The 21,132-nt window shown below is 48.9% G+C and overlaps 1 protein-coding gene across 1 annotated transcript in view; it reads right to left on the bottom strand.

The window, feature by feature from the left end:
* The window catches only part of MYOCD (myocardin), a 102,690-nt gene extending 82,127 nt beyond the window's left edge, over window positions 1-20,563 (bottom strand). Inside the window, exon 1 of the mRNA XM_040580647.1 lies at window positions 20,484-20,563. The gene's annotated coding sequence lies outside the window, so the exon portion shown is untranslated. The remainder of the gene's footprint in view (window positions 1-20,483) is intronic.
* Window positions 20,564-21,132: the final 569 nt, after the last annotated feature.

Raw genomic sequence — 21,132 nt, 5'->3', positions numbered from 1 at the left:
ATGACAGAAGGAGATCAAACCACTGTCATTAGTAAGTTCACACAGCTAGCAGCGTCCCTGCACCACATAGAACAACATGCACAGAACAAAGCCCCCAACAGGAATGATTTATCTCTGAAAGGGAGTTTGTTTCTCTTCGTGTTTCTGTAAAGTGGCTTTTCCACTGGACAAACTCCTTGCCAGCAGCTCTTGCATGTCCAGCTGCAGCTCGCTGCCTAGAAGGCCTGCTGGAGACTGTCTCCACAGCACTTGCTGCTCCTGTCTATAAATAACATTTCAGATGCCCAGGCCACACAGTCACACTGCAGGAAAGGTCAGGCATAATCGTCATCGCCTGAAGAGATCACTCTCCACAACTGCCCCATGGCTGAGGCTTGTCGTCTGGACTGCAGCCAATGCTCTGGACCTTATCAGGCTGGATCTCACTGGGAATTTTTCGATGAAACAATTTTATTGGAAAATGCTGATTCATAGACATCAAAATATTTCATGGAAATGCACCATTTTTTCTTAATTTACAAGGAAACTCAGACCTTATTTGGAAGTACTAGTGACTGGTTGGCTGCCAGGGTATCCCATGGCTTCCAGTGTGTCTGCTTGCAGGACAGCGGCGTTCCCTGGTCTGCTCCAAACCCAGGAGCCTGAGCACTGCAAAGGCCTTTGATGGGGGTGTTGGGCTCCATGCACTAAAGTCCTGGGGGCCACCAGGTGCCTGAGGACTGTGGGCTTCCTCTACCTCTCTTTGGGAAGCAAGGCAAACTGTCTGGTCTCTTTCCAGAAATATGGAAGGTATTTTTTTTCTTTCCCAAAATGACAACAATCCAAGTATCCTAGCACAGACTTCCCACTTCTGGACAAACGATCTTCAACGTCTCAGAGCTTTTCTGGAGCAGGATCCCTGGTGCACCTCTCTGCCTGGAGCAACAGCCCTGACTGCAGCCTGCCTCCATCCCTCCTGCTTTGCTCCCATACACCATGAATTCATGACCACGGTGAGTCACAGACACAACCACCTGGCTCACTGCCCCACCTCGAGGTCAGCTTGGAATGGCCCATCCATGAGCAAAGGTTATCCAGAATGACTCTGTCACCAGCTCCTCAAGCTCCTGGTTCTTGGCAGCCCTTCCCCATGTGCGCAGAGGACCTTGTGCTGCAGGACAACATCTCTGCAGTGTTGCGCTGCCACAAACAGAGAGAGTCCTACACCAGGGTTTTGCACTGGCAGAGACCATCTTCGGTAAGACTTTGTATGGGGTGCAGTTTTCAGGCTGCTCCCATTCATGGTGTGCTGGAGCCTTGCTGCTTCTAGAACCCTTGAGGATTTGCCAGTTGGTCTTTCCAGGTGGCTGTATCCATGCAGGATCACCTACCAGGGTCCTGTTCCACATGGCGTGGCAATAATGTGATCACCATCCTCATGGTCTTGTCCCTTTCCTTTATACCCCCCCGTGGCTGCTGTCCAGTTTGGTCTGTGATTTTTAAGGACAACACTCAAATCTCACCCCCTCCTAGAAAGGAGCTTCAGGAACTTCAGCTGAGATGCGTTTGATACAGAAATGCTTAGGTCTCCAAAGCAAAGAGAATGTAGAAGGTTGAAACAACCCCCCAGTGCACTGTTCACAGTGCCTGTGCAGACACGGTGTCTTCTGACCCTAAGTATGTCCAGCAACCTTCAGGGCTTCCCTCTATGGCAGCAAGCTCTGCACGGTCACCTCTGGGTCTGGAGAGGAATCCCTTTCTTTCCATCACTCTACTACTGCCCTTGTGTCTACTCCCCGCTCCTCAGGGATTTCCTCTCTCTGCTCCAGTACCCGGCTGTGTTCTGTCTGTCCTGCAGGGACTCCCCTCACCCCCTCGTCTCCCCAGGGCTTCACTTGCCCCAAGGGCAGGGAGCTGGATGCGGCAACCAAGAGCCCTTCCCCCGCAGCCCAGCTGGGAATGTTTTACCAAAGCAGAACATCCAACATGTTCCCGTGCAGAAATCAGGCGCCCTGCTCCCCTCCCCTGCCCCTCTCTGTAGCTGAAGCACCACTGGAAGCCTGAACCCCCCACACACACCTGGGTCTTCTCTGTGGCAAGCAGCAGACGCTAAGTCTGTGGGCAGAAAGGGAGCTGACAATGCCAAGTGCAAGCAATTGGGGATGGCAAATGAACAGAAAGTATCACAGATTTAGTAAAATCTTTGCCAGCTTGGAGTATAAAACCCTGCTGTGAAGCAGGATCCTTTGGTCACTAGTGGGGCTGGTTGAGGCTTCCCCTCTGTTCTCCCAGAGAGCTGCCATGGAGGCATTCCACTTTTGGGTCAAGAAATCCTTTTCTCGTGCCTGCTCAAAGTATGGAGACACCCCTCTCCCCAAAAAGCAGTGCAAGCTTTTGCCAGTATGTGTCATTTATCAGTCAAAAAAAGTAATGCTATGCCGAGGAAATGCATGAGAAAACACCACTGCCATTCTGGAGAGCAGACAAGAGTACTTTCTTCATGAGAACATTTCCTCCACAACTCATAAAACATGCAGAGCCCTTTCGATGGGAGGAGGAGGGATAGGGCACAGAGCAGCTGGTATTTAAGCACTGCACTGCAGCTGCTTGGCCCACAGCTGGGTGCTGGGATGTCACAGGGACGGTTATGAGATGGGCAATCCTGAGAGACAGCGAGAGACAGCAATCCCATGGACAGAGCAGACGTGGGGCACCCCAAGGCCAGCACGTGCTCCCATGGGGCTGAGTGGCTGCTCAAGACCTCAGCTGGGTTCTTATTCACAGGGTTTCTTGTTCCTGCATCCTCCTCCACAGTCACAGCTGGACAACATTCACCGCAGCTGTGTGAGCAACTGGGTGCTTGGGAAATTCCTTGATCCAAAAAGGGACAATAAAGAAATTCATATTTTCAACCCTGTTCTTCCAGCCAACACTATGCCAACACCCGAGGATGAACGTCCGCTGGTCCCTTCCCTCTCCTGCTGAAGGACCTGGAGCGGAGAAGCTCCAGCATGAGTCATCACAAATACAGCTGCATTTCTCTGGTGGCCATCTAATGTTGCTGCTTTCTGGCAGAGCAAAACCAGAGAGTTTTATTCAGAAAATAAAACATGGCACGGAAAGTCACAGCAGCCCAGAGCAAGTGGAAGTCAAAGCAGAGAAGGTGAAAAGTGCAGGAAAGGAGCCTGCTTATGAAAAGCAAAAATCAGTAGATCGCCAGCATCACTAAGATAAAGGCCATTCGCCTTACTGCCAGATTTCAGAGTTTGAGAGGCTTCTGCTCATTCTGTCTTTTTCTGTCATGGCACATGCAGCACCCACCTGCGCCGACAGCAACTGAGCGAATCTGAGCCAGGGCCAAATCTGCCCTGGGAGTCCATCCCAGGAAGAACGCCCTTCCCGGGCTGGAGCGGCGTAGCTCCACGCTGCGCTCAGATATCATCACGCTATCGCGCTCGGAATCGCTCTGCCCTTGCTGGTGGCTCCCTGCCTCTGTGCTTTGGGTGCTTCCACCCAGAGAGGGTGGGGAGGGCAGACTTCTAAAAATCACAGAAAAGAGACTGTTGTGCAGATGTGGGAAATTGAAACGGTTGTAGCTGGCGTCACAGGAAAAGTGAAGCTGACCACAGGTTTACCAGAGCTGGAGTTTGGGTTTCTGGTGGATGAAGAGAAAGGGGGGAAAAGCTTGTGAAGCTGTGAGCTCCTCACAGGTAGCGAGGGGAGGAAAAGTGGGGACCAAAAGGACATAAATGGCTAAACAGCATCTGTGAGAAGGAGATGCAGGAGAGATCATTGCCAAGGTAACATTCCTGAGTTTATGGGAGAGGGAAGTTTGGGAAACTTATCAAAACAAAAGAAAGAAAGAAAGAAAAAAAGAAATTAAGACCTGAAAACAAGATTTGGTCGGAGCAAGGTAACATTCCAATTTGTTTCGCATGCATTGGAAATGATGAACTGTGAAGTGCTGGAAAGGCACAAAAAAACAAGTCCATATTTTTTTCTGAGTGAATTAAAGATTAAACTTTAGATTTGTTCTATTTTTATGGAAATAAAGCTTAGTTATTAAAATGATCCCAGTCAGCTGTAGTGGGTTATGCTATATATGGTTAACAAACTGACCTGCATCCCCAGCTTCCATAGTGCTGTGCCGTTTTATCAGGGTTGGCTTGTTGATGTGATCAGAACGGGGTTACACCTTGTGCTGGGTGTCCCCAGGTGGTGCAGGTGCAAGCTTTCCATCTGACACTGCAGGTGACATCTTCTGGCTTTGAGCTGTTCCCTCCAGCAGGACAAGCACTGAGAGTGAAGGAAACCACATGCAGAAGGGTGCTGGGTGCCTGCAGTGTTCCTGCTCGCAGCCTGAAAGGAGCCCAGGCTGGTTCTGGTGCTGCCAGAGGGTCTTGGCAGCCAGGAAGGAGCAGTGCCAGCCTCTATTATCCTCTGCCTTGCTCTTTCCCAAAGACTGTAGTATGTGCAGGACAGGGTGTGAAAGGGACATTTTGATGCTTCCCAAGATGTAACTGCACATCAGAGACAGAAGAAAATTATGTCCAGCTGGGAAGGAGAAGGCACCAGGACCATATTTCTAAGTCAGATTGAGAAAGAGATGTCATTCCTGGACTCCCTTATTTCCTTGGGCAGGCAGTGATACTCACAGTCTTCTTAGAGATGCTTCAGGTACCTGCTCTTTCTCTTCCCATGGTACTGTCACCCAGCCTTGCTTTTTACCCTGGAGTACCTCACCTCCTTGTTTCCTGTGAGGGGGCAGTGGGGCCCTGCAGAGCGTGGGGATGTGAAATCATACCCTTTCTTCCTCCTGCTTAAGATGCCTCTACTTACATATCCACTGCTATCTTTAATTAGTATGTTCCTGGCTTTATGCACCTGATGAGGTACATTTGCTTACAGCTCATTTAAGATAAGACTTCTACATGCTGCCAGCTGAACATGAGCCAGCAGTGTGCCCAGGTGGCCAAGGTGGCCAACAGCATCCTGGCTTGTGTCTGAGACAGCATGGCCAGCAGGACCGGGGCAGTGACCATCCCCCTGTGCTCAGCACTGGTGCAGCTGCACCTCGAACCCCGGGTTCAGCTCTGGGCCCCTCGCTCCAAGAGGGACGCAGAGGGGCTGGAGCGTGTCCAGGGATGGGCAGGGGGCTGGGGAAGGGGCTGGGGCACCATCTGATGAGGGGCGGCTGGGGGAGCTGGGCATGTTCAGCCTGGAGAGAAGGATGCTCAGGAGGACCTGGTCACTCTCTACAGCTGCCTGACAGGGGCTGTAGGCAGGGTGTGTGTGTGGGGGGTCTCTTCTCCCAGGTAACAAGCGACAGGACAAGAGGAAAATGCCTTAAGCTGCACCAGAGGAGGTTTAGACTGGATAGTAGGAAAAATGTCTACACTGAAAGGGTGGTCATTGGAACAGGCTGCCCAGGGAGGTGGTAGAATCTCCATACCTGGAGATGTTTAAAAGACGAGCTCAGGGACATGGTTTAGTGATGGACTTGGCAGTGCTGAGTTTACAGTTGGGCTTGATGATCTCCAAGGTCTTTTCCAACCTAAATGATTCCGTGATTCTATGATAAAACATTATTGTATCTCTTTGAGAGCAGCATGCATGTCATGCACAGCAACAGCAGGATTGGCAATGGACAAGACTCAGCTCTATAAACTCCCCTACACTGAAAATGTTGATTCTTATACTACCCTTCCAATGACACCTCCACTGTAGGAATACTTTAATTTTCTTATTAAAATGGAATTACAAAATTTCCAGTCTCCCTGAAGCTACTCTCAGAGCTGTCCTCTGTCTCTCATCAGTATATTTTCACTTTAGGGTAATACCCCTTTGTGCAGAATGCATCTCTAAGCAGCTGTCACATGCCCACAGGGTCAACCACCCAGGAAGAAGTACGTCTTGGAAATAATCAGTCAATGTACAAATGAACATAATTCTGCCTTCTATGCAATAACTGGGAGATATACAGTTGTTGCAATGTTCTAAGAGGTACTGGCAACTTAAACAGATTTTTAAAGACACAAGGCTGCAATAGAGGTATAACACTTTATGGATTTCAGAAATGGTAAACAGAATATCTGTTTTTGAAAAAGGGAAATTATGGATCAGTTTAACTTCCATTTCCAGGAAAGTACTGGGATGACTAATCAAGCCAACAAACAAATACTGAAACAAATCGGGGAAAAGGAATAAAAAACAGCCAGTATGAATGTGTGAAATCTAATCCTTCTGTGACACTTGTGGATAGGCAAGAAGCAGTTCGTGTCATCTATCTTCCATTTAACAAGGCTGTTGACACTGTCTGACACGACATTCTCAAAAGCTTATTGGGAAAACATGGTCTGCATGAAACTGTCCAAGGTGGTGCAGAACGCTTAGAAAGGCACGCTCAGAAAGGAGCCCTCAGTGGGTCACTAAATGCCACAGGGTGCCCATGACTTCTGTGTGTCCGTCTACAAAGGGGAGTAGAAATTTATTTAATGAGACAAAGTTGTAAAGGGGCACATACATGCAGCAGAGCAGCATTCCAGCTAGAAATGATTTTTAAAAGGAACTTAGGATGTGAAGACAATTAGAGAGATGAATCCAGCGAGGATTAGTCATGGATGGCCTATTGCACATACACAATGTACAGAGCAAAACGCTTCTGTGGGAGCAGACCTGGGTCACAAGTCAGGTCAGGACCATCAGTGATGCTGTGCAACTGTGAGAAGGCTGAGTGCTGGGCTGGCACAGTGCAGGCTACAAAAGAAATCACTTAAACCTCCCGCTCAGCTCAGCACAGGCATGCACTCGGCTCGAGCACCAAGTTCTGCTATGCATCACATCATGAAAGATGAGAGATGACAGAATAGGGCCCAAAGGACAGAAAGAGACACCAGAAGTCTGGAAGATAAGGCATTCAATGAAGACACAAACCCCGAGGGTCAGTCTGGAGAAAAAGGGGCTGAGGGGAACGCTGATAAGTTTTTTTAATCTGAAGAAGACCTGTTTTCAAGAACAGGGTGGACAAATTTCTGTCAGGAATGACTGAGGGAAAGCTGCTCTTGGCTTTGGGCAGGAGAGGTTTCCTCCAGATGTACCTAGCATGCCCATCTGGTTGTACGGATTTAGAGGGTTTGTGTAATGCTTAGTTCCAGGCTCATGACAACACTGTGGTGTTTTATATCATTTGCTCTCAGCTTCAACAGCTGAACACTGGTTCTTGTCTAAGAGGACACTCTTCCCTCAGCTCATCCGTGCTCCTGCTGCATAAGCCATTCCTCACCTTGCAGAGAGGCTTAAAGGCAAGCAATTCAAGCAATAAGCACCTCCGGGACTCAGGCATTATAAGAATCCTGTTTCTATTCTCAAAGCACAGACCATCACAGGAGCCTTTGTAAACACCAAAAAATATGAGCGCTTTCTGCTTCTCTGGAGAGCAGAGTGGCGGCAGCGGCGCAGCAGCCGGGGAAGCGGCTGCGGGAGGGATGCTGCCTGTTTTCCCTGGTTATTGCGGCAGAGCCGTGATTTACATCCCTTGGTAGGCCACAGCGAAAGCAGCAAATCACCTGTTTTACAGGGGTTCAAAAGGCAATTGGACAAATCCGTGGAAGAAATATCTACTGAGGCCATTAAATCTCAAGTCTTTCTCCTGGTTAAGAAAGCCCTGCATCGCCGATTGCTGGGTGGGAGAATTGCTGCTGTGCGCTTGCCCTGGGCTTCCACATTTCTTTTGGCTAACAGGGATGCAGATGGGAGGGTGAACCAGAGTGACCTCTGCCCTGACCCTGCCAGGACCATCCCTGTGTTCCTGGGCTGCGTTCTCGGGGCATTCCTCTAGCACAGCCGCAGGCCCAGGGGTTTATGAACAAACAATTGGAGGCTGGAAACGGGACAGCAGTCCTGCGCCTCGGGGTCAGGCTACATCTCAAGACTCGCTGCCTTCTGGATGCTGTTCAGGAAAAGCCCTGTCCTGCTCTGACTCTTCCCTGAGCAAGCCACAGGTTTCCGCTGTGAGGGGTCAGGACAGGATTCAGTTCCAAGCCTTTCTCTGCCAAACAGATTCTCCCCTGTGCTGGACAAACAGCAGTAAAACAAACCGGCAAAGCAAATGCCATCCCCTGTGCAGAAGCATGCTTTTATTTAACTAGCACTAAAGTTTTCAGATGCAAATAGCTTATTGAGTTGGACAAAAGTCATGGCAATAAATGTTTCTTTCTAACTTCACCCTACAAAAATATCTTTGAATAATGGGATTGCGTTTTTCCAAAAATATTCTTCACTGATTTACAGCAGTATCACATTAAAGCACAGCATTAGAGTTCCTTCATTAATGAAATAAGACACAAAAGTCTTATTATATTGGTGATTTTCACAGAGTAACTCAGTAAGCTATTTTTAATATTCTCAGGGAGGCACGCCAGAAGGATAATATTTTTATGTTCTATAGCAGAAAAATATACTTTCAGACAGTTTTGACTGACTTTAAAGTGTGCCTGAATGCTCAGGCATGTTTTCCATCCCTACAAAGGGACCAAGGAGAGAGGAGTTTTATCATTGGCACAGAGCAAAACTCTGACAGAATGAAATCCCAGTTGCCACAGTGTCAACAGTGTTTCCCACACACGGTACCAGGGGAGGCTGGAAGTAAAGGAGAGTCACTCCCCCCTCTCCGAAGGCAGTGAATGCATCACTGCCATGGCACTGTTGTATCAGGAACACCACATTTCACCCAGCTACAGGCAACTGAACAGAAACCTCTGGCCTTTTTCTGCAGCTGCCACAGAGGTGGGAATCCTGTCTCTTTACTCAGTTCCCAGACTGCACTCACTGCATCTTTTCCAGTACAGTTGTCCCTCCAATGCATCTCCAATCTTTCTATATATTTCCTTGGTATTGCATCTCAGCAAGAGGGAGCACCAAAACATCACTGTCCTAGGTGACATACAGCATGAGCAGAGCACCACCCCTGAGCACCCTGTGCACCTGCATCTGGACCAAAGTGCCAGCATGACCTCAGTTTCTTTTCTGCTGTGCTGTGAATGTTCCTCTTCATATGATACCTATTCCAGACAGTCCCACATTGCAAAGGGCTATTTCAAGCCTAATGAGGGGCTCTTATCAACTTTCAGGCTCATTTTCAGTAGAGCAGATCTGTACTGAGTGAAAAGGATCACAACACACACGTCAGGGGCTGCCTGAGGCTTTTAAGGCAGACTGACATTTAAACCCACGCTTCAGACCCTGGTTCAGTGCTAATAAAGACAGCCTCCTTCAGGGGACCTGCGGGCTTACAGCAAAGCTGCTGATCATTCCCACAGAGCCTGAGGTTGCACAGAGCTAAGGGGAGCAGGCACCTATCAGTGGGATGGTTTAAAGCTACCAGGTGCACATCTGGACGACAGCAGCCCATGCTTGGACAAGCCACACAATGCAGATGGACAGATTCTCTGTCTTCCCCTCTGCAATTTCAACAGAAACATCCAAGGGCTGGCAAAATCTCCCACTTTCTCAGGACTGCTTCTCCCTTTTTATCCCCTTCCCTGATGGAAAGGGTCTAAGTTTTCCTTCCCCCCTTGGTGTCTGTGCAGAGCTCACCAGGGTGGCAGAGGACTTTCAAAGTGATGCCTGAACATTATCCCTACATGACACACATCAGGGTCTGGAGGAAACTGAGGTGACCTGCACAGCCCTCTTGAATCATGCCCACAGACCTTTGTGCCCAACAGATATTGCAAAGCAAGAATTCAAATATGCTGCCAAGCCTTCAAATAGCCGGGCTACATTTGCACATTCTGGAAGCCAACTTAACGCTCACCCTTGGAAGCTGTTATTTTGAGCATTGCCTATGCCAGCACAGCAGACAGGAGATGTTTGCAGGGCTGGGCCTTGAATCTGAGAAACCTCTATCCATCACCACATTCACAGACCCTTGCACTGGCCTGGCATCATACCCATCACAGGCATTTCAGCTGAGCTTGACTGCCACATCTTGGGACGATGCAGAACCCTTCTGGGCAGTACCTGCCTGTGGGAAGTTCTCAGCAGGACCAAAGGCACTCTTAGCCCAAATGGAGTCTCTTGGCAGCACTCTCCTCTGCTCCAAATGGGCCTCAATTGCAAACAGATGGCCATAATTTTGAAACCTCAAGAACCACAGGACGAGACTGCAGCATGCTTGAAAGCACCTTCAGGAATCTCTGGCAAGATCTCCAATATGACAATGATGTTTATGGACTACATGCATCCATCAGGAAGGGATCTGTCATGTTTATGCTAATGTTACGATTCCTCTTGTTTTACTAACATCTTTGCTAGTAACCATGTTCCTTCCGAGCACTGCTCTGGCGGTTTGCAAACACAGTCCTGAGCACAGAACATACAGTGCTTCTCCTGCTGGCTTCACATTAGTCTCTCCTGTAACTGATTTGGACAACACTACTGTAACAAATCCACAGCCACCTTGGTCTCCATGCCTGTCACTATGCAGCAAACCATGGCTGCTCATAGCTGCAGGCGACAGCAGCTCTGGCAGGCTAGTGCTCCTGCTGCTTCAGCAGCACTCCTCCAGCTGGGATCTCTAGGATTTCTTGCTCCCCATCGCATCACAAACACAGAGGCTTGCCGCTTGGTGTTTATGGGCATGCTAAAACTTTGGCCAGCCTCCTGATGTCATCAATTAACAATGTCTATATGTCCTGGGTCCTTCTTTTTCCTCTACTCTAACTTCACTGGGTAGCTGGAAGCTATGCTTCACTGTGAACAGTGCTGCTCTATGTTTACTGTCACATTTCCCAACAGTCTTTTGCATCCTGACCAGTGCAGCGATCCTTGGCTAAACTGCGTACCACTGAGGACAATGTCTATTGTCCCACGTGCTGCTGGCTGGCCAGGGGAGCACTTCACATCTGTTATGAGCATTGTAGGACTGTGGTATTGGGAGAAGCACCCATAAAAGGAACAAAATGAAGTTCATTGCCCCAGACATAATATTTAATGTCCATTGCTAACAGCAATGGATGCCATACCCCTAAAACCCATCTGCAATTACGACTCCAGCTCTATAGGTGCTGCTGGTTATGGTGCTTCCAAGCACTTGTTAAACCTTCTAGAGGTCAGAAGGTTTCTCCCCTCCTGCAGAAGAACCCAGCGAGGTAGCGTGGGAGCCTGTATCAGGAAGAAAGGTTTGTAAAGCAGAAACCTCAGCGATATAGGAAGGAAAGTATAGGTCATACCCCATTCCCATGGGTCCAGAAAAGGCCAGTGAATTGGTACCCACATTGATCTTGTGTCCTTAGTTCATAGCCTCCAGCACTGTCTGCCCCTGAACAGCAGGGTTTAGGGGATGGGGGAACAAGGAGGAGGCAGCATAGAGATTTCCCATATCTTCTGAGAGATGCAGCACAGAAGAAACAATGGGTGTGCAGACCCAGAGTTGCAGCAGTAGCTATTAAGAGATTTTGCTGCTGCTCAGCAACCTCAGAAGGAACAGCCCTCTCCCTGCGGCGTTCTCTACGTCCAAGCCAGAACAGGCCGGATTTGGCCCTAAATGTACATGTAACAAAGACACAGCTGTGAATTTCCTTTCTTTTCATTTTAAAATATATGAGCTGGTTTGCCCAACCCCAGTATGAAGCAGCTTTTCCCATCTGTAGAGCTGTTCTCCAATCGCCACCCCAGCGAACTACTGGGAAGCAGCCACAGCACTAAACATCTGCGCAAATGTGCCAGATGTTACCAGAAGACGATGCAGCGCTGGGTCTGGAGATGGATTCCTGGAAGTGCCACTCCTTCAAGCCTGCTCAGAACCAGCCCTGAGAAAGCAGGATCTACAACAAACGTGGGAATGGAGGGCAAGGGCTGCGATCACAGCCTGTCCATCCCCCTGGGAGATTTTGCTTGTCACACAAACAGAGGAACTGGGCGCACAAGGGAGCACGAGGGCAGACAGAGCTATTGTGACAGGAATGTCGAAGGAAGGGAAGGACTAGCCCTATCCAGCCCCATGTAACCAGCTCTGAGCAGGTCTCCCACAGTGACCTTGCCGGCTACCCATTAGCCATGGCAGCATTTCTCTGGTGCTCTCCAGCTCTCCACGTGGTCTGTGGCTCCAGCTGCACTGTCAGCACACAAACCCTGACCAAGCATCATGCTTTCCAGGTGGGGTGCTTGCACTGTCTCCCCCCAGCACCAGAGCAGCCAGCATCCCTGCCCTGACTGCTCAGACCTCTCCTCTGGGCTTTGCAAGTGAGTGAACCGCTGCAGTGGAGGTGCACACAAAGCCCTGGTCCATCCCCTGAGCAGGAAGATGGAGGCAAGCCCCAGTTCACCCCAGATACTGGCCTACCACTGAGGTGGAGGTGGCTCCATGAGGAGCCTGGCACCCTGCAGCAGCGCCTGCCCAGCTGCCTGAGGAAGCCCCACAGCCAGGACCCACACGGGCAGCCCCTGGTTGGAGTCTACCTGCCCTTCCCCCAGCAGGGCTGGTTCCCAGGCGTTTCACCCTGCGCTGCCTCTACTGATGACAATTTCCATAAAGTTAGTTTAAAAAAGAGGTTGTGCTGCACCGCGAAGAATGTCATGAGGATTATGTGGTGCTGTGTGGTTTCTGTGCCGTTCCTCTGTACATTGTGCAGAGGTCAGGCAGCTCTGAGCGAAGTGGGGTTCACACATGCACACGTGCACGTCCACACCCACAAACACTTGCGCACGCAGACACGCAGATACAACTTACGTACTCGCTTTCCTTGTTGTCTCTTAATTTAAAAAGTCGTTCAGAGTGAAAATATGTTTCCTCTTTGTGAATGGACAGATCTAACACAGATGGTGCATTAACTGGAAACATCTTTTGTTCCAGTATGTTCATATATTCATGCTGATCAAGGACAGAACGCGCCATTTATGATCATCTCTGCAAAGTACCTGATCTTTACAACTTGGTGATCTCCTACTAAAAGCCATAACAAATCATCACCTCTTCCCAGCTCTACAAACACAGAGGTTTAAAGGCTATCAGTGTCAGCAGCGAGGCATCAGTTCTAACTTGCTGACGTGGAGCAAGGATGTCTTTGCATCCAAGTGCAATGAAACCTATAGTACTTTGCGTCTCCTGTGACTCCTCTGGTCTCGCTGCTCACCAGCTGCGAGCACTGAGGCAACTGACTATGAAGCAAGGGCCAGAGAAACTTCCCTAGATGTTTCTGCATAAATCTGTAACTTCCTTTTACATAAGAACAGACCTTTTGGAAGGAGCCAATGCATCCCAGCTGACAAACTTGAAGTGCTGGAAATTGCAATAAGTCCCTGGCCTAACAGACAGATTGCCATGTAGAAATATTTAAGCCTCATTTGTTAGTCAATTTTTCTATTAAGCCAGCTTACCTAGGGGGTTACTGCAGTAGGTGTCTTCCCCTACCATTCCCTTTAGATTCCCCCCTTGCGTATGTGCATGCTTGCTTGCTATGATGCTGTGGATATTCTCATTAGCTCCAGAAATACCTAACCCTTTCCAGAATCCTTCTGAGTTTTTGGTGTCAGTCAGCTCAACATGCTGCTGAGTCCTGCAGGTTAAACATGCGTGGAGCAAACACGGTGTTATTCTTGCAAGAGGATATTTTCTTTTATGATTTGAGGGCTATCAGGTTTTATACCACAGATCACAGTTGCAGAAAGAAGTTTCACATGCTCAGATGTCATTCACATGCCATTTATCAGGCTTGATCATGAATCAAGAAATGACTCCTGGATCGAACCTTACTATTTATTAGCTAGATCTCAAAATCAATTACAAATGAGTGAGATGCTAAGTGCAACCTGACCGCAGGTGCTCCAAACAACAGCCTCAAGGGTGTGCAAATCATGGAAGTGACACAGAAATAACCACAAATGTAAACAAGATTAAAGACAAATGCAAACTGTGCATGGAGACATCAGTGCTCTTTCCCCAGTGCAGCAGGGAGAGGAAAGCTTATAATCACTGGCACACCGTGTTTATTTAATTACAGGCATGGTTACAAGGGAAGGACAACAGGCAGAGCCTGGATACCGAGTGTTCCGTGGGACCGAGAGCAGGGCTAGGCAGGGGACAGGGGGGAGGGGAACTGACTCCAGTCTCCCAGCCACCATGCTCACCCTGCAGGTGATGTCCCCATCCAGCAGAGAAGGGACACCTGCCCGGGGAGCATGGCCAGGGCCCCCCACCTCCAGGGGGTTCCCGTGCTGGACGGGGAACTTGAGACTTGACACATGAGAAAAGGAGACTTGAGGTGACCCTCAGGCTGCCAGGCAGGTGGCTGCAGGAGCAAAGGCCAACCTGCCTGTGCAACGAGTTCTCTGCAGGGTGGCCCACTTCTGACTGCAGCCCAGCGCGCGAGAAACTGGGAGAAAACAGTTCTGCAGCATAGCCCCCTCTCAAAAAACCAGTTCCTTTACCCTGCAAACTGCAGCTAGCCAAGGGCCAGGAGCCAAGAGCAACGCTGATCAGGAGGTGTCAGGAAATGTTTGCCATGACTTTATCCTTAAAATAACCTCTGTAGACATTTGGCTCAGCAAAGAAAGGTCCTACCCAGCCCCTCAGTGCACAGAGCGACACAAGCATCCAAGGAGGAATGATGGGTCACTCAAACTCCTATTAAAATGATAACTAAATGCCAGAAGGCCAGCAGGGAATGGAGTGGGACTGTGACTGGCTGGGTCCGAGGCAGGGTCTTTGTCCACCGCCGCTTTGATGGCTCAGCCAGACTGGGAGCTTGTGAAAGGTTTGAAACATGCAGGCAAGTGGGTTCCCCCTGGCTGTCCTAAAGAAAAAAAAATAGATCCTAGGAAACAAATGAGCCTCTCAGTGCCTTAATAGAAAAGTGATGTGTGTGGTGCTTGTGCAAGTGAGACGCAGCTCAGAGCTCTGTTATGGAAATTTTGCTCTGTGACAAATACGTTATGAATGACTTGCCTTGAAAACATGCCAACATGTAGGTGCTGCTATCACAACATTCGATGACTTTAACTTACTGTGAGCGTTCTTGCGATAAATCATGGAAAACCTTGCTTGTGCTATCTTTAGTCACTGCAATGTTTCACTCTCACAAGCCACTCACAGCTCTAAAAATACAGTTTATATCATTGGATTCCTGGAATTCTTTTAGTTCTTACATTCTGATTTAAGTGGCATTAAAGCTGGGCTGTGCAGTTCAAGGCTGCAGGCTGATATTTCATTGCGGATTAGATATCACCTGGGTTCAATACAATGTTTGCAATATTTATTTGATTTGGATCCAAAGGTAATTTGGAAAATCTTCCTGTAGATACACCTCTTACCTGGCTATGTGGAACAAAGGATAGATTTTTTTTTCTGGACTAGATAGTAATTTAATAACCATTCCAATATAGATTTAAACTAAAACACATGCTCACCACAAGAGCTGAGCAGAGACTACGTGGGTTTTCTCCCCCAAACCCGTATCTTGCCTCTTCTGGCCTATGCACTGTGATGTTGTGACGATTTCTAGGTCAGGCATCTGTCTTTGTTTTGTTGTTGTTGTTGTTTCACTCACATGTATTTTGTAGTAGTTATTGATTCAGAAACACCAAGAGCAAGAAAGTCTTGACCTCCCACCAGCCTTTCTGGATTTGATTACCAGCTCACCAATGGCTGATAGTTTGAGCAGAATTTAATGCTTTCTGATTTTCCTTGATAGGGTCTATGAGGCACGTTACTTTTGTTTTTTATCCCAACTGGCAGCTCAACAAAGCCCAGCAATATAAAGCTCCATTTGTGTAATAAACTGTTGTACAATCTACTACTTATGAACACGGGTCCTGAAAATGTGCAACCTTTCTGCACATTACATTAAACACAAACCAGATGGGCACTTGAAAATCCTCCCCTTTGTTGCAGGGGGCTAAAGGAGTCGGTGGTCAGAAGGTCTATTTCACTACACAAATAAACACAAGAGTTTAACTACATTATTTTCCAAAATCAGCAATGGGAAACCTATGTGGAAACATTATGAGCAGTTAGCAAACACACTGCTGAACCAGAGTAGGCACAAGGGGAACTCTTCAGCTCTCCCAACTGCAGGAGCCAGCCAGTGGCCCCTGCCCACACGCCTGTGGATTAGATTCACCACCTGCAGCGGGAGCTCTGACACCCAGACTGGGAGACATGTGTGCAGAGACAAGTGGGGAAAATCTCTTCTCTAAGGGGTGTCTTGGTCAGGGCTGGTCATGTAAACTCCAATAGTCACTGGAGAGAAATGGGACCCTCCAGAGGGGACTGAGCCCATCCTGAGCATGGTTTCTGAGGCAGAGAAACCTCATCAGATCAGACAGGACATCTCACATTTCGATAGCTCTGTAAGCAAAATGCATCTCACTCTCAGAGTCCCAGTGCAGGGAACAAGGGACAGTAGCTCTAAGCCATGGACTCTGCTAACTTTGGACTGTACCAGAGGATGCCTGACTCCTCACACATCAAGTACACTTACTGACACAGTTCTGGAGGACCTGTTCCATAGTAATTAGCTCCTGCATGTTCTCTGGCCCCTTTTCTTGTCATTGTAAGTGTTATCATGAAATTCTTTCTGAAACCCACCAGGCCAAATTGACACTGGGAGAGATGTATGGCCAAACTTATCCACAGAGCCTGCACCCCCACTGCCTTCCTCATTGCCAGGAAGGCATGCAGAGAAATCGTTATCTTCAGTTGCCCAGGGAATGAGCAGGGCAAAGGCAGTCTTGATGCAAGCCAGAGAAGACAAGTAAAACATTGTACAGCTCTTCCCATGGCACAGCTGCCACAGGTAAAGTACAGGCATGCAGCACGATGGGATGGGGTGAGATGGAAACTGTTACTAGCTGAAGAAAATAATGCTGGGAGCACTCATGCTTCAGACTAACCACTGGTCCTGATGTCAACATCTGAGAGGGTTTAGGATGGACCTGCGAGGGAAAAACATCTTATGGATCCTAAGTACGCTTAACGTGCTGTCAGGAACAGCTATCCAACCAGCAGGCAACTCAGTTTATTACTCAGACACAAGTAAAAGAGATCATGTTTGTTTTCCTTGGCCAGTAATTAGACCCCATGGGGAGGGGGTTGCCCTCTCTGGCTCGGACTGTGGGTCAGAGAGCACTGAACCTGTGCATGACCGAGCCTGTGAGGGACACATGTACTAAGCATTTCTGGATCAGGGCGTGATGACCCTTGGCACCTGCACAATGGGACTTCAGCTCACACCATGCAGTGCGGACACTGTCCCTCATCATTCCCAGGCTGAAGGCTTCAGCACCCCAGGGAGGTGGCTGCTGGGGGCCCCAGTGCCCTGCAGAGGCCCGCATGCCCACTGCATCATGAGTTACCTTACTGCTTTTTCTACCTGCCTTTGTGTGCAACCAAACCAACTCTAGGAGGAACAGAGGCATGGGCAGAACATGGTGTATCCTCACTCTAAGAGATGTCACATGTTGACCTTGAGACTCAACAGTCTTGCTACATGGAGAAGTGAAATGGGCTGGTAGAGCATTGGTTGAGAGGGTGAAGTCACCATGTTGAGCTCAAAATGCCTGTCCCCAGCAAGACAGAAGTGCAAGAACCCATGGATCCAGTACCCAGCACGCACAACGGGTAGGGTGGGGGTCTAGGCAGACCTCATCTCTAAACCCAGCATCACTAGTGACATTAGGAAGACCCACAGCCACACTTGCCTTAGGGTCTCCTGAAAATACAGTTCACAGTTCTGCCCAGTTTAGGCCAGTGTGGACCAAAACTTAGGAGGAGATGTCACTGAGCATATAAACACCATGATCTGGGGGATTGTGTACCACCCAGGAGAGCACCAGGGGCTGGGGGTACAGCTGGGCAGGCACACGTCAGGATTCCTGCCTGTTGTAGAGGTAACGGTCTCCATTTTCCTGGACCTGTGCATCCAGTCCCAGGTTTTTGGAGGTCCTGCCGAATGGGCTTTCTGCTTGCTCAAAGGTGATTTATTTTTACAAATTTAAATGAAATCCCCTCAGCCATTTTTTAGTAATACTAGAGTTAAAAAGACTATTTTCCCATTTAAAAATAGTCTAGATAGATCGTTTTTATTAAATCAAAGTTAAGTCAAATAAAGATTGCAGTTTGGAAGTTCAGACCCAGGCTGGAGCTAGTCCGCTCTGAGAAGCTGTGCCCTTGACAGACGGGTGTCTGTCCAACACCAACCAGACCACCACAGATCACCAGCCTGAAGCTGGAAAAAGCCCAGAACAGGGGCCAGGTCCTGCCCAGCTGGGGCGTGCACACCCTGTACCCTCAGGAGGTGGGATGCAACAGGGCAGCAGGAGGAGGGAGGGGTCACACACCTTGCACTTGCTTCTCCTTACACAGCCTGGCATCCCTAAAGACAACAGATGAGAGTGTCATCCCTTCCACCCAACTCATTCCCAGGCATTGTCTCCTCTGGTGGCACAGCTTGAATGATAGGTCCCTGCCCCCTCCTGCTGCTCTCCCCGCTGTACTTGTGGGGCGAGGTTGAGAGCGCTGTACACGCTCATGCAGGTGGCCTTGCTGGGGGTGGGATACGAGAAGACACTGACGTCTTGCTTTTTCCCCGTGGCAGTCCCAACTACTGACCCTCCATCCTGTGGTGGGGTGATGGGGTAAGAGGTCTCTGCTGTGACAACCCAGCCAATGGTGCTGAGTGGGACAGGGAGGCTCTGCCTTCAGTGGGGACACATCTACTTCAGGGCTCTGCAGTGTCTCACAGGGCAAAGGGGGGTGACCGCTGTGTACCGCTGCAGAGGGCAGCCACAGGGTGCCCCCCCTCCCTCTTCATTCCCTGGCTGGGTGCTCATCAGGCTGCTCCACCAGGAGCTGTCACACCAGAAAGCATGACATCAAAGGCTGGCCCGGGTGCCACACGACATGCGTGACATGTGGTGGGCCTGCCAGCTCCTGAGATGATGTGAGATGAAGGCAGCCAGCTGTTCCCAAACGGGGATGGCAGGAAGAGCCGAGTCCCTGCGCTGTATAAATGTACAAAAGAGGGACAAGCAGCAAAAGGAGGAGAGTGAAGGGCTGATGGGATGCCCAGACTGTGGGAGACTCTTCTTGCCTAGAGACTATGCAAACAGCCCAGCATAGGCCAGCTGCAGGAGCGGAGCTGTGTCCTGGTGGACCATCAAGCCAATAGCCCTGCAGGGCACGTATCCCTGCCACAAGACCAGCTGCAAGGCAGATGCTCATGGTGCTGCAGGGCTTAGTGCAGTATCTGCATGTCTGCTGGCTGTGCTGGGAGGCAGCTTTGCCCTGTGGGCGCCTGGAGGTGTTTTTTTCTTTGCATTCCCACAACAAAAACCATGGGGGGAAACGGATCCAAAGAAAAAAAAAAAAAAAAAGAATGTGAAAGCTACAGAGAAAATATGAATTTTTTTACATTATCAAACAGTCTGCCCCTTTACAAGTCCATGTCATCTTTCCTGTTGTTACCATCATATTATCCTAGGTATACTTTGATATCTGGGACTTTAGAAAAGATGTGCCCTCACTGATGTGATTGAGTCTGGCTATGGGCAGACTCTGGGTCTGGATCTCTGCTGTGTTACCCTCGTCCAACATCAGTACACTGCCATGATGACAACATTTGGATTATTTCTGATTTATAATGATTGAGAAAAATTGGATCCTGTACAATAATGCAAACAATCAAAGACACAAAGCAAAAATAGTGCCTTTGAGCTGTGCTTTCATATTGTGTGATGTTTGAGGACTTAATGTTGAAAGCCTTAGAGTGCACAAAAGGAATTTTCTTCATTTCATAGATTATACAGTTGCCGGAAAGAAATGGCAAACAACTCCTCAGCCTAAGCATGCTTTACACAGGCTGGATTGTAGGGTTTTCTGTCCATCAGCTTTCTACCAACAGATCTCCACTGAAACTTGGGTCAATACCTGCCAGGAAGACTAGTTGCTGGACCCATGCCCAAGGAAACACAAATGACCCTTGCAGAGGCCCGAGTGAAATTCTGCTGTTACATTGACCTGAGGCACTTTTGCCGAAGACAAGGTTATCTGAAGCATCCAGTGCTCTGCGAGAGCAGAACAAGTCTAGCAGTGCCTTTGCAAACAAAATACTCTTTCCATTTCTTCTCTACTAATCAACTTCATACCACCCCGATTCCCAGCCGATCCCAGTCAGAACACCGTTTTTTTCCTAACACCTTGAAATGCCACTCTTCAGCCAAAATTATACCAAACACTTTGATTGCAAGGAACACGATCACTGCCTCAAGTCTGACAACAGCGTTTAGGGCTGACTCAGAAATACTGAGCTGAGGAGCCTCAGAAATGAGGAGCTGAGGAAATTTTAAAGTTCCATTAAACCTTAAAATGTTGCTATCGGAAACACCCTCAAAAGCACCACACACAAAACCAACGGCGAGCCACAAACCCAGCACGCGCAGGAGATGCTGAACCAGCGTTTACTCAGTCTCACCTCCCCTCTCCCGACACCGCCGCGCAAGGAACTTACCGTTCTTCCTCTCCGCAAAGGGTGGTGGCTGGAGCTTGGTGCCTTCTCTCACTTCACTGACAGTCTTTTCTTTGGGGGCTTTCTCTTCTTCATTTCCACTCGGTGCACTTTTGTGGTCCAAGCGATCCTGTTTGACCACACCATTCATCACCATGCCTGAAGGGACTGGCCCAGGTTCTGGCTGCTCCACTTTGGATGATCAGGTAGAGAAGCAGACACCAAAGTGACCTCTGGAAAGGAAAAGGAGCAGGTAAGGATGAAGTCCCTGACCAGCCCACGGAACAGTGAACAGAGACTGGCATTTGTGACACATTCAGACCACAGACAACTAGTTACTCCATCTGTTCTCCTGTATTAGCCACAGCATGGGGGAAGACTTCAGAATTCCCTATTGTGTGCTTGATTCTGTTCTCCCTGTCTACTTGGTCTGCACCCTTGGCTGGAAGAATTTCCACCCATAAGCACAGAATATTTGCAGAAAGCCAGGGGTGTTATGAAAAAACATAGTCATGGAGCACCCACATGAGAGAGCTCTTGAACTGTTAGAAATACAGAACAGATCTACAAATGAGAACACTCTTCCTTTATTTAAGACTCTGGTTTGCTGAGAACACTGAGTGGCAGAAATAATTCCACACAGCACAGAATA

The sequence above is a fragment of the Falco naumanni genome, chromosome 1 (assembly GCF_017639655.2).
Source record: "Falco naumanni isolate bFalNau1 chromosome 1, bFalNau1.pat, whole genome shotgun sequence".
In the NCBI taxonomy this organism is placed as follows: Eukaryota; Metazoa; Chordata; class Aves; order Falconiformes; family Falconidae; genus Falco; species Falco naumanni.
This window is presented reverse-complemented; position numbering and strand designations above follow the sequence as displayed.